This window comes from Mercenaria mercenaria, chromosome 15 (assembly GCF_021730395.1).
Source record: "Mercenaria mercenaria strain notata chromosome 15, MADL_Memer_1, whole genome shotgun sequence".
NCBI lineage: Eukaryota > Metazoa > Mollusca > Bivalvia > Venerida > Veneridae > Mercenaria > Mercenaria mercenaria.
The window spans coordinates 55,475,654-55,487,260 of NC_069375.1; positions in this window are offsets into that span (position 1 = coordinate 55,475,654).

Here is an 11,607-nt window from a genome sequence, read left to right on the forward strand (position 1 = left end):
TTTGGTAATCAGTTTCCATTTATTACTTTATTAACCTCAAATATGTCATTTATCATCATTAATGGATCTTGGTCCCCGTGACAAATAGCTATGTTTGCACTGTTATTTCTCGTCGTCAAGAGAAAAATATTTTACAGACATGCAGTCTCCGCACTCTTCCCATGCTTCAAAATGAACCCAACTAGTACGGCATCACAAACTAATACTTTTTTAATTCATTGATGTCATAATACACACTTTAATTTCATATTCATGTTAAAATCGTGAGCAAAATTATAAAGTCCTTTGTGAGGGAATAAATAAATGCAATTTATGCTCTTGTCTTAGATATAGTACAGTACACATTGCATTAAGCAACCACCCAAGGGAAGGGTACAAAGTGGTCTATTAACACACCTGGTTTCTTAAAAAATAATTTGACATGTTCTTTATTAACACAAACTGGAACTGAAAAGTGGTCTTTTAATTCAAGCGGTTTTCTCTCGAGGAAGTTTTACTGTTGTTAAAATGAAAATCAATTATATTTTATTTCTAGAAAAATCCTTTATAATTGTACTGTAATAAGTCGGATCTAAGCAACAATACGTGTACATTTCTGCCGAACACTGTTGTTTTTACAAAGTCACGTATATTTCTGGGGTCTAGGTCACTCTAAATGACTAAATGGAATCGTCTGCTGGTAGACGTCTGTAGCTACCTTGAACATTTCATACTAGGTAGTAACAATGCAATGTTATTAGTTTAAGTAAAAGCTGATATTACATAGTATATTTTAGTGTTTTTGTAACGGCCATCTGTTATAGAAAGAAAACTATGACATCATTAATTCACGGCATTCCTTTCAAGCGAAAAAGTAATATCACTATTATGTCAAATCGATAGCGTTTTCTTTGCAGAACGTTTTGAGTTTGAAAATTCCTGATGATAATCTGAATGCAAGATCAAACATGCCATCTGGGAATTCCGATCCTAATACATGAGCGCTTTAAATTTTCAGATATAGCAGACCAATCAGATAGTTTTTAAATTACATGTACTTCTTTTAATTCGATATACATACATGGGGTATGTATTCTTTTAAAACATAGTAAGTTATATTGTTTCTCAAAAATGTATTGAAATAAACTTTCTATAACAGTTTCTAAAAATAACTCACCAGTTACAAGCCAGGACTAAACATGAGCCGCAAATGTGAGGACTTAGAGAAAATTTGTATACAGTGATCGTCTCTAAAATGAACATCAATATTTAGTTTTGTCCATGACTTAAAAAGGACAAAAAACTATTGTTTTTAGATTCAGCTATTATCGTGAATATTACTTTCTAAATAACTTCAAAAAGAATGACAATAAGTCGACGGAAACACCTTCGAAACAGAAGAATGAAATTACCTCAACGCTATGGGCATATAACTCGCTAATAAAGATTTTTCCACTGTATTTCATAAAACAAAATCATAAGAAGATAATAAAAGATTCGTACCTAAACGATTCTCCTGAAGTAAACGTTGTTGAATTTTATTCTTCAAATGGGTAACGTTATACTTCGTTTAGTATCTCTAAATTAAAAAATACAAAATTCAGTCCTACAGATTCGAGAGAAACTACTACTCCCACTATGCCATTTTAAGTGAAGTATCAAATATTATTTAAAGGTAAACTTATATTTTTAAATGATCAAAACTAGAGCCTAAATGATAATAAATATTACTAAATTGAAAAGTAAATTTAGGAATCAACAGCCGTCATAATTATTAATTAAAACACTGTAAGAACATATTACAAAACTTTTGATAATAATAATAACAAGGCAGTCTAAAAGACAGCTATAATCCCCCGCCAAATTAAGTGATAATGTAGGGGTTTATGCATTTGGATGGAGGCTTTGAAATCTCAATTCAAAACCATCATGAAACCTAATTAATCCTATGCTGGAGTTATTCTTTTTTGTGGAACATTATGGTTTAGCACTAGGATCCTTCCAAAGGTTAATGTTTATTGTTCAATCTTGGGTGAGTTGATTATAAATAAATCTACTAACTCATATATATCCAATTTAAATGCGGCAAAACAATCCAGGTGAGGAAATGGTCTGTATATGGTAAAGGAAATACTCCAGATTGACACACAAAGTTGGAGTATATGTGATCTATCCTTCCTCCCTGAATATGAGTAGGTGTATTAATATGTTGATAGAATCCACGACTGCACAGAACACGGTCATCATTTGTGTTCATATCACCACCAAGTACTATTTTATTGTTATTGTTCAGTTTTTCAAGTTCTTCAATCAGTTTTTGGAAGAAGAAAGTGGATCGAAGATTTAGCTGTTTGTACGACAACAGTACATGAACTTTTCCATGAGAAGTTAAAAAGAAAGTTCTTCCCATAACTTGTATTTCATTGCTGGTGATGAAACCAGTTGACAGTAAACCATGTTTAACATAGATAGCCAGTCCATGTTCTGTAGTTTTTTTTTCCGAACAGGTGGACCCTCAATTGTGTACTGTGTGATGTTTGGGAGATTCGCATACACATAAAATGGCCATCCTCTTCAGGAATTTCTCCGAGATTAAGTCTATGTGGTGGCTTCTTAGAGTGCGTATATTCAAGAAGGCTAAGACAGTATGGTTTTCAGCAGGTACTACTAGATTAAGAGGATGGGTCTAGGTGAAGGAACTGTCTGCTCTCATTCTCTTCATTTCCTGAACAGCAGATTTATTTACCACAATATTGTCTGGAGAGAAGTTCTTTAATAGTAATCCCTTTCTAGTTGTTACCCGGCTTAGTATTGTATATGCTTGTCCTAGAGACAAGGTTTTCATTTTTGCACTTTTACCTAGATCAGCAATGCAGTATTGATATGTGCTGCCTTGAGACTTGTGATTGATGATAGCGAAAACCAGTACTAGGGGGAACATTTTTCTTTCCACAGGCACTGGACACTCTTTTGCTAAGTAGAAAGATGATGTTACAGCTTGGATTGGGACACCGTGCTTTAGATTTGATGGACTACGTTGTTTAGCAGCATACCCAATATTGTCGTGCAGGAATTTAACAAACACTGTACCAGACAAAGGATTTTCATGTGGAATATGTATTTGTTCAACAGTTCCAATAGTACCATTTACGAGATGATCTGCTATATCTATATTTTTTTGTAATCATAACAGTACAGTTTTCAGCCAAGGTAATTTGTTTTGGCAGGTTTCCCATTTGATACAAACTGTTGTTTTGTATTGATACAGCTACAGTGTTTGTCGATTTGTCTCTTTTGGAGTCAGTAGCAGTAACTGTCACTCTATTTGAGAACTGTTGAAGCACTTCTTCATTGTATGTAGCTGCCTGTTCATTGGTGAGCACAATGTGGGTTGGATGCTGTGGGAAGCTTTCTGTACTAGTCTGTTCCAACTGTTTGAGGAGAACATCTTTTTCAGTATGTGAACCGACTCTTAGCATTTGAGAAAGAATTTGATCAAACTGTGGATCTCCTTGCTGTCTAAAAATTTCAGTTAATTCGTGGAGTTGAAAGTATTGAGTCCACAATGATCCAGCCAGTGCTTCGTATCCTGATTTGGTGACTTGTAAACTGGAGGGAGAATCTCCAACAGGATTCAACTGCAGCAGATCCCCGACTGCAAGTATTGACTTGTGAGCAAAAGGGTGAGTGAAGTCCTGAAATATGTCTTGAAGACTTAAGCTGAGGTTATTGAGAGACTGCGCACAAAACATAGATATTTCATCTGCTATTATAACTTGGTGGCACATCTGATAACCTGGTGTTTACTCCCCATTGGTATATGAAGTCAAACAGTGGTCTCTGTTTTTCATTCAAGGACCCGACCATTTCATAATATTGAGTATCATCATATCTTACTGTAGTAGTCAGAGAGAATGTTTGAGATTTCTGTTTACTAATGTTTGTTTTGTCAGTTTCTATGATATGTGGATCTAGGAAAGCATATCTTAGATCAGTGAGTATGGTTGTATTGTCTTGTTTTTCCTGTTCAGTTTGTGCAGCAATTTCTTCCCAGGTTTCTGGCAGCATCTCGTCTGGATCGAATGTTTCAAGAACTGTGACAACTTCAACATAGAAAGATTCATACGTCTTTATTGTGTCAACTAATTCAAATTGAACTCTCTTGAAACTTTCAGTATATGTGTCCAACTTTAACTCTGTCTCATTTCTCCAAGGCTTGTAAAGCTGTAGAAGACGGTGATGATACTGTTCTGGATCAGCTTCCTTGGAAATGAAATGGTATCTGATCACTTGCGGATTTTTCTTTTTTTTCTTCCGTCCTAAATTGTCCTGAAGTTTAATAATTCCAACACATTGATCATCATCACATTCATCTTGATCTTCAGTATTGTCATTCTTTCTGTAAGATGCTGTGACATAGTTTGCAGCGAAATCAGCAAGGCATAGATGTTCAAGATTTGATGGTATTGCTGCATATTTATCATGAATTTCTGCGACATAGATGTTTTTGTCACCATCTTCTAGATTTTCGATGATGGAAGTGGATTTTAGCATCCTGGTCCGATTTTCTTTGTAGTCTGTTGCTACGTAGAGTACTGAAATGTTGGACCTTCGGAATGGAATCGACAGAACTCGCAGGAGAGCTTCATGATGTGATATTTCACGGCCTTTACGTAGCTGATTAGCAATTGCATACATCCTGTCCTTGATATTCTTATCTGCACTTTCTTTGCTTGCCTTGCGCATGAGTTCCGACATTGTTTTTTTTCAGGTTTAGATATATACGAGGTGATGTAAGCAATGCAGGCCCAGATGGAAGTGATCATTTGAATGCCCATATTTTAACGCAAGCATTTGAGTATTGTTGGATTATAATTGTTAACATATATATCCTGTGGGGTACGTTTCATGACCAGTCGTGTTCTTCTATGAGATACTTTGAGGGCAGCTTGATAATCTTGCTCCGACACACTTATCTTTGCCAGAATATCTTGAAGAGAACATGGATGTGCACAGTCCAAGCTAGATGTCAGATACTGGTACATTTTTGTCAGTATATCTATAGCTTTTTGTTTAGTCAGAATAGCCTCATTTTCATTTTCAGGTGTTGTCTGATCTGGGGTCCTAGCTATGACTGTAGAATCACTTGGAGGCTTTGGGTACGAGATCCTGCAGGCCTTGTCTTTACGCCTTTTACATGTGCGTGTGTGAGGTGTGTCTGTCTAGACTGTACTAGTTCAAACATTTCTGGCTCTTCATTTACATCAGGCAGACTACATGATATATGCTTATCTGCAAACTCAATAAAGGATTCGTCTGACTCTTTGTCTAGTTTAGGTGTCCCCAGTACATGAACTGCAGCATAGAAGTGAGCTGTTCCCCTCCCCTGCATTTCTTTTCTTAAATCATAATTTAATATTTGGCCAATTGGATGAGTGCCACTCAGCAATACTTTGCCCCACAACTGTTCGAATTTGAAATCGATTTGCCGAGTCACTGTTGCAGGATTCCTTTCCAGCCAACTCCGTTTCGTTTCCCAGTTCATATTGACAATGTCCACAGGTGTAAAAATTACACCATACTGTTTTGCAACTACTTGAATAACTTCAGGCCAGTGCAACTCTGCAGCAGAACCAGTAACAAAGAATGTGTATGGCCCAAGCTGGCGCAATTTAGCTAGCATATCCAGATGCATGTTCTTAAAATACTGGGGAGATCCTCTTAAGGACTTGAATGCAGCAAAAATCTGATTTTCATTCAAAAGTTTTGAGACTTTTTCAGGGTCCTTAAATTGTTTCACTGATATATCTTCATTAAGGTGTTTTCTTGTTGATATGGTAATAGTCTGTTTTATGGTTCTCGCTCAAGCCAATCAAGTGCTGCAAATGTGTACTCTGGACTCTCAGCAAATCTCGTTTCACATGACAGTAACCTACAATTGACATACTGTTTTGCTGATAGTTTTACTTACTGGACGAGGTGTTTTCTGGTAGTATGTGTTGACTCCAGTAGGGAATAATGTTGGAAAGGCCATAGCTTCCCAATAGGGTTGTTTGCTTGCTGATGTAGGTATTTGCCCCTCAGCTGGTGCCAAGTTCAGCACCTCATTGGTTTTCATTTTTACACCATTTATCGGCTGAATACATGTACCAGAAGTTATGCTTCGCTGAAATTGAAGATTGGTGATGAATTCAGCAGGATGCTCCTGTTCAATCTCATCTTCGCTGTCTGTAAGATTTTCTATGTCTGGGTCAGGATCACATTTTTCCTGAAGATTTCCCATGTCTTGTCCAGAATTACATTTTTGCTGTATGTTATGAATGGCATGTGGAGTTGATGCGCATTGATCTTCATCACTAAACTCACATTCCAATTGGTTCACAGCTGGTTCAGTTTGACAAGCACTGTTATTTGTGTTTTGTTCATTTACACATACTGCATTCCAGAGGTCAGAATTAGTTTCTTCACTGACTGACTGCCAATCTGATCTGAATATTATGTCCTTGTAAAATTCATTATTTTCTTTTAAATAGTTCAGAGCACAATTTACATAGATGTGGTAATTTTATCAAGGTCTGTTGGAACTAAAACTACCTGTCCTCTCAAGCCATGCTGTGCTCCTCTAGGCAAAGATACAATCTTCATGAATGGTATTATTTTTGTTATTAGCTGCACTTCCAAAGGACAAAGTCTACGGAGAACTGTAGGTATTTTTTCTGGCAAAATATGATTACATTGAGCCTGTGGTTGCATTTTCCCCGACAGTAACTTTTTGTGACATGTTAAGCATATGTATTCCCTTCCATGTGATTGTTTATCTGAAAAGCATTCATTTAACATTCCAGTGTCAACTTTTTTATAGTTCTTTTTGTTTGCAAGTACAACTGTTTTTCTTTACAGGGGCCGAAAACAGCAAGTGCAGATATAGGTTGGTCCTTCTTTTATTATATTGTGAAACTCAGCAATGAGTTGCACATCCATTTTGGGTTTCTCAAAGGGTCTTCTTGTTTTTTTTTTCTTTCTTTATCTTTCAGTCTTTGTTCAGAGATTTCACTTTCACTCATTTTTGCTCATTTTGCTTTCTTTTTGGTTTTGTCCATTTCCAGCGAAATCCAATTTTTCAATTGCTGTCCTCTTCGCCAGTTTTGTTTTCTTTCTGTTTCTGTCTGTTTCTCGCACAATTGATTTTTCACGTTCATTTAATTTCTCACGTTTTGTTTGCTTTCTGGTTTTATCAGTTTCCAGCGAAATTAATTTTTCACTTTCATTCAAGTTGGCCCGTTTCCTTTTCTTGTTAGTTTTGTCCATTTCCTGCGAAATTAATTTTTCAGTCTCAGTCATCTTCGCCAGTTTTGTTTTCTTTCTGGTTCTCTCTGTTTCTCGCACAATTGATTTTTTCACTTTCATTTAATTTCTCACGTTATGTTTGCTTTCTGGTTTTATCAGTTTCCAGCGAAATTAATTTTTCACTTTCATTCAAGTTGGCCCGTTTCCTTTTCTTGTTGGTTTTGTCCATTTCCTGCGAAATTAATTTTTCAGTCTCCGTCATCTTCGCCAGTTTCTTTCTGGTTCTGTCTGTTTCTCGCACAATTGATTTTTCACTTTCATTTAATTTCTCACGTTTTGTTTGCTTTTTGGTTTTATCCGTTTCCAACGAAATTAATTTTTCACTTTCATTCAAGTTGGCCCGTTTCCTTTTCTTGTTGGTTTTGTCCATTTCCTGCGAAATTAATTTTTAGTCTCCGTCATCTTCGCCAGTTTTGTTTTCTTTCTGGTTCTGTCTGTTTCTCGCACAATTGATTTTTCACTTTCATTTAATTTCTCACGTTTTGTTTGCTTTTTGGTTTAAAATCAGTTTCCAGCGAAATTGATTTTTAACTGTCATTTAATTTCTCACGTTTTGTTTGCTTTCTGGGTTTATCAGTTTCCAGCGAAATTATTTTTTCACTTTCATTCAAGTTGGCCCGTTTCCTTTTCTTATTGGCTTTGTCCAATTCTAGCGCAATTAATTTTTCAGTCTCAGTCATCTTTGCCAGTTTTGTTTTCTTTCTGGTTCTGTCTGATTCTCTATATTGTTGTCTTTCAGTTGTACTCATGGTAGTACGCTTTTGCTGTTTCCTTTGTTTGTCAGCTTCTTGGGAAATGGTTTTATGTACATCTGATTGTTTTGCTAGAAATTTTACTACTCTAGCAGCTGAAGTAACATTTTGCTGGAATTGTGAAGATTTATTTTCTGCATTTGACTGGCTTTGTTTTGTATTTTTTCGCCCATTTTCCTTTTGTTTCTTGAAGTAGTTTGAAAGCAGAGGTTTCCATTCAGATGTTTGGTGTGTAGTAGCACAAATTGGAGAACAGCTTGCCAAAGAATGAACATTCTTTTCAGGGAATCTTTGTATTGTAGGGTCTACTGTATACAGTGTAATTTCAGCAGGTGTCAGGTAGCCTATGTTGATACTGTCCTGTGTTGAATGGGCTTTCATGAGGATTAACATTGCAACAATGATGTCATCTGTGATCTCGGTTTCTTCATTTCCCACCATTTGAACTAACTGCCACGTGGAGTTTGTCTGCAACTGTAAGTAATGTGAATAATTAGAAATACTAGTTAATTATAAATGCTTTTTTTTGGAGAATTTACACAAATTATATTATGAGTAAGCCACACTTGATTGTGCCTTTACTACATTTGCATCCAGTAATGGCCCAGAAAAGGCTGTGTGAAGAGCTATTTTTACAATTGGGTGGTTTACATCTGCAAATTATATGTGTTTAAGAGTAAAACACACTCTGTAATCAATTAAGAGTGAAATGGAGTATGAGCCATTTACGGGGTAGAAATAAAGCATTCAGTACATACCACTTTTTTGTGACATCCTTTGAAAGAAACAAATATGAAACATATACGCCATTGAAGTGGTTTTGACAGTAAATGTAATACTGTATATCAAAAAATATTTGTAATAACTTAATATAAGCAAGTGCAATTGAATGAATAACTAGAGATTCCTTTTAATAAAAGCACATGTCTCCCCATACCGCTTCATTTGTATGGAATGGTGAATGGATAAACATTTTCTGGACAAAGTACACAAAAGTGACTCCTAAACTTGAAAAGAATAATTGAAAACAATATAATTTTTGCAATAATGTCTTTTTTGGGAAAGGCACAATCTATGTAAATATGATTAGGATTGGTAAAGAAATGAGGGTGATAGAGTTAACACATACTGAATTATGGCAGATATTGATAAATCAAGGGCATATAACTCTGTACCTACTATTTGAATCTGACCTATAATTGAACTTAAATGAGATCTTACAGGTATTAAAACTCTATATAAATATGATTAGGATCTGTGAAGAAATGAATATGCTAGAGTATAAACATCATGAAATACGGCGTATTTTGATTAGCAATGGCATATAACTCTGGACCTACTATTCTGGAATGTTTAGAAACTAAATACACTGCAAATTAGTTTGAATACTTAATCAAACTGTCTAACAGTTACTCAAGGTAAATTGTTACCTTGGTATACAGTGAGCATTCTTTGGATCTGTTGTTGCAACACATGCTGATGTAACTGGTGATTGTGTTGCAGAGGCAGGGAAAACTTCTTGAACTTTCATATTTAGATCAGTTGTTTGCTGCTGAAAAGGAAAATATTTTTATTGTAGTGTGATATAACAATAAAAAAGCAAACAAAAGGCTAAAACTTTCAAACATAAATTATAGACCTACTGCAGGGACCTGCATTGCTTCTCCTCCATATACTTTCAACCTTTGTAAAATTCAAACTAAGTCTTATTAATTTTCTAAAAAAATATTTTTAGGAAACATATTTGAGGACAATACCTGTTTTCCTTTACTTCTGGCCTGCCTCTTTCTCATTCTTTCCAGCTCCTTGTTCTTGCGACCCCTTTGTAACTGACAGGTTCAATACAGAGTCCTGGTACTTTATAGACAGTCACTTCACTTGATATTATCTATAGTCTTTTCCTTAAAGCACAGTCTTCATATCCCGGCAGTATAACCTAAAATTTTTATTGAACTTTCCTCTTTCTCATTCTTCCAGCTCCTTGTTTTTGATATCCATTGTAACTGACAGGTTCAATACAGAGTCCTGGTACTTTATAGACAGTCACTTCACTTGATATTATCTATAGTCTTTTCCTTAAAGCACAGTCTTCATATCCCGGCAGTATAACCTAAATTTTTTATTGAAATTTCATTAACAACATGTACATGTATTTATCAAAGGGAGAATACTATGTCATTTCACTATCTACAAAATGATTCCAAAAACTCATTTTTACTTGCATCAAATGTAAAAAGACACTTTAATTTTGAATCAAGAGAAAAAATATGTCAATTCTGAAAATTTTGCATTTATGCAATGTCATAATATTCTTTAATTCTTCTTTAAAAGATATGTCATGATATAATATTTCTCAAACAAACAATACAGGAAAGAACAAAAATGTGTAACGATTCATAATAGGATTACGATACTTTCTAGATATTTTTATATCAAGAAATAGCTATACATTTTCATATTCAACCACTACAGACAGATTGACAGTAAACCATACATTTGTTCATGCTACACTACATTAAACCTGTTGTTTGTTCATGCTATACTATATGGTTTCAACTTATTATTATTTAATAATGTATAAAGTAATTGTGTTTATAATTGTTTACAAAGTCACAAAGTCACGTGATTAGGCACCGTGACAAAGTTAAGGTGGCAGGGGAGCGGTTTCGTAGTTTGGCCCCGGTCGATTTTCTGTATAAACAGGACAGGGTAGATATAAAGGCATATCTATCTTACTGGTTATTTATCATTATTAATTGTTTAATATATCTGGGGAATGAGGAACGGTTAATGATTCTACATGACGGGTGTTTTAAAATTCCTAGCTCCGTACTTCCGGTTGAGGCTAAAACATAAACATCAGAACAAAAAGTCGACCAGACGCTCGGCTGTTATCCATCCACTTTTTTTCAAGTGAAAATTAGGGAAATAAAGTGGTGGTTGGGAGACACATTCCACACCACCTGGGTATGCATCTATGTTCGCACTATACATATACGCTACGAAATTGGATTTAAAAATACAGAATGGATGAATGGCAGAGTTCAAAGTGAGGCCCGGTTAGGCTAATTTTGGTCTATAAAATTTGGGTGATTTGGCCAATTTTCACTACATCTGGCATGGAAAGCGACAGGTGCATAGGACCGGAGAGTCGTCTTTATGTAGTCTATAGTATCTGCAATAGTCCACAGTAGCTTCAAAGAAAAATAAGCAAAAACGAGATTTCTATGGATATTTCAACACTGGTACCCACACGTCAATGTGGAATTCGCAAATCTGCACTCCCCTGCCACCTTAAGGAAAATAGAGAAATTTTCAAACCACTCAAATATTGACTTTTTGCATGTATTTAAACCCCTTACGGAATGAACTGTAACCTATAGTGGTTTTATTCATTTCTGAGTACTAAATTCGGCCTAGCGAGTCCCAAAATGGCAGTAGGTGGCCATATAATAATGAAGCTAAGGACCCCCAGCCAGTAGGATTCGTATCATAAAACGGCCAAAAGAAGAAATTAGTGCCTAGATAA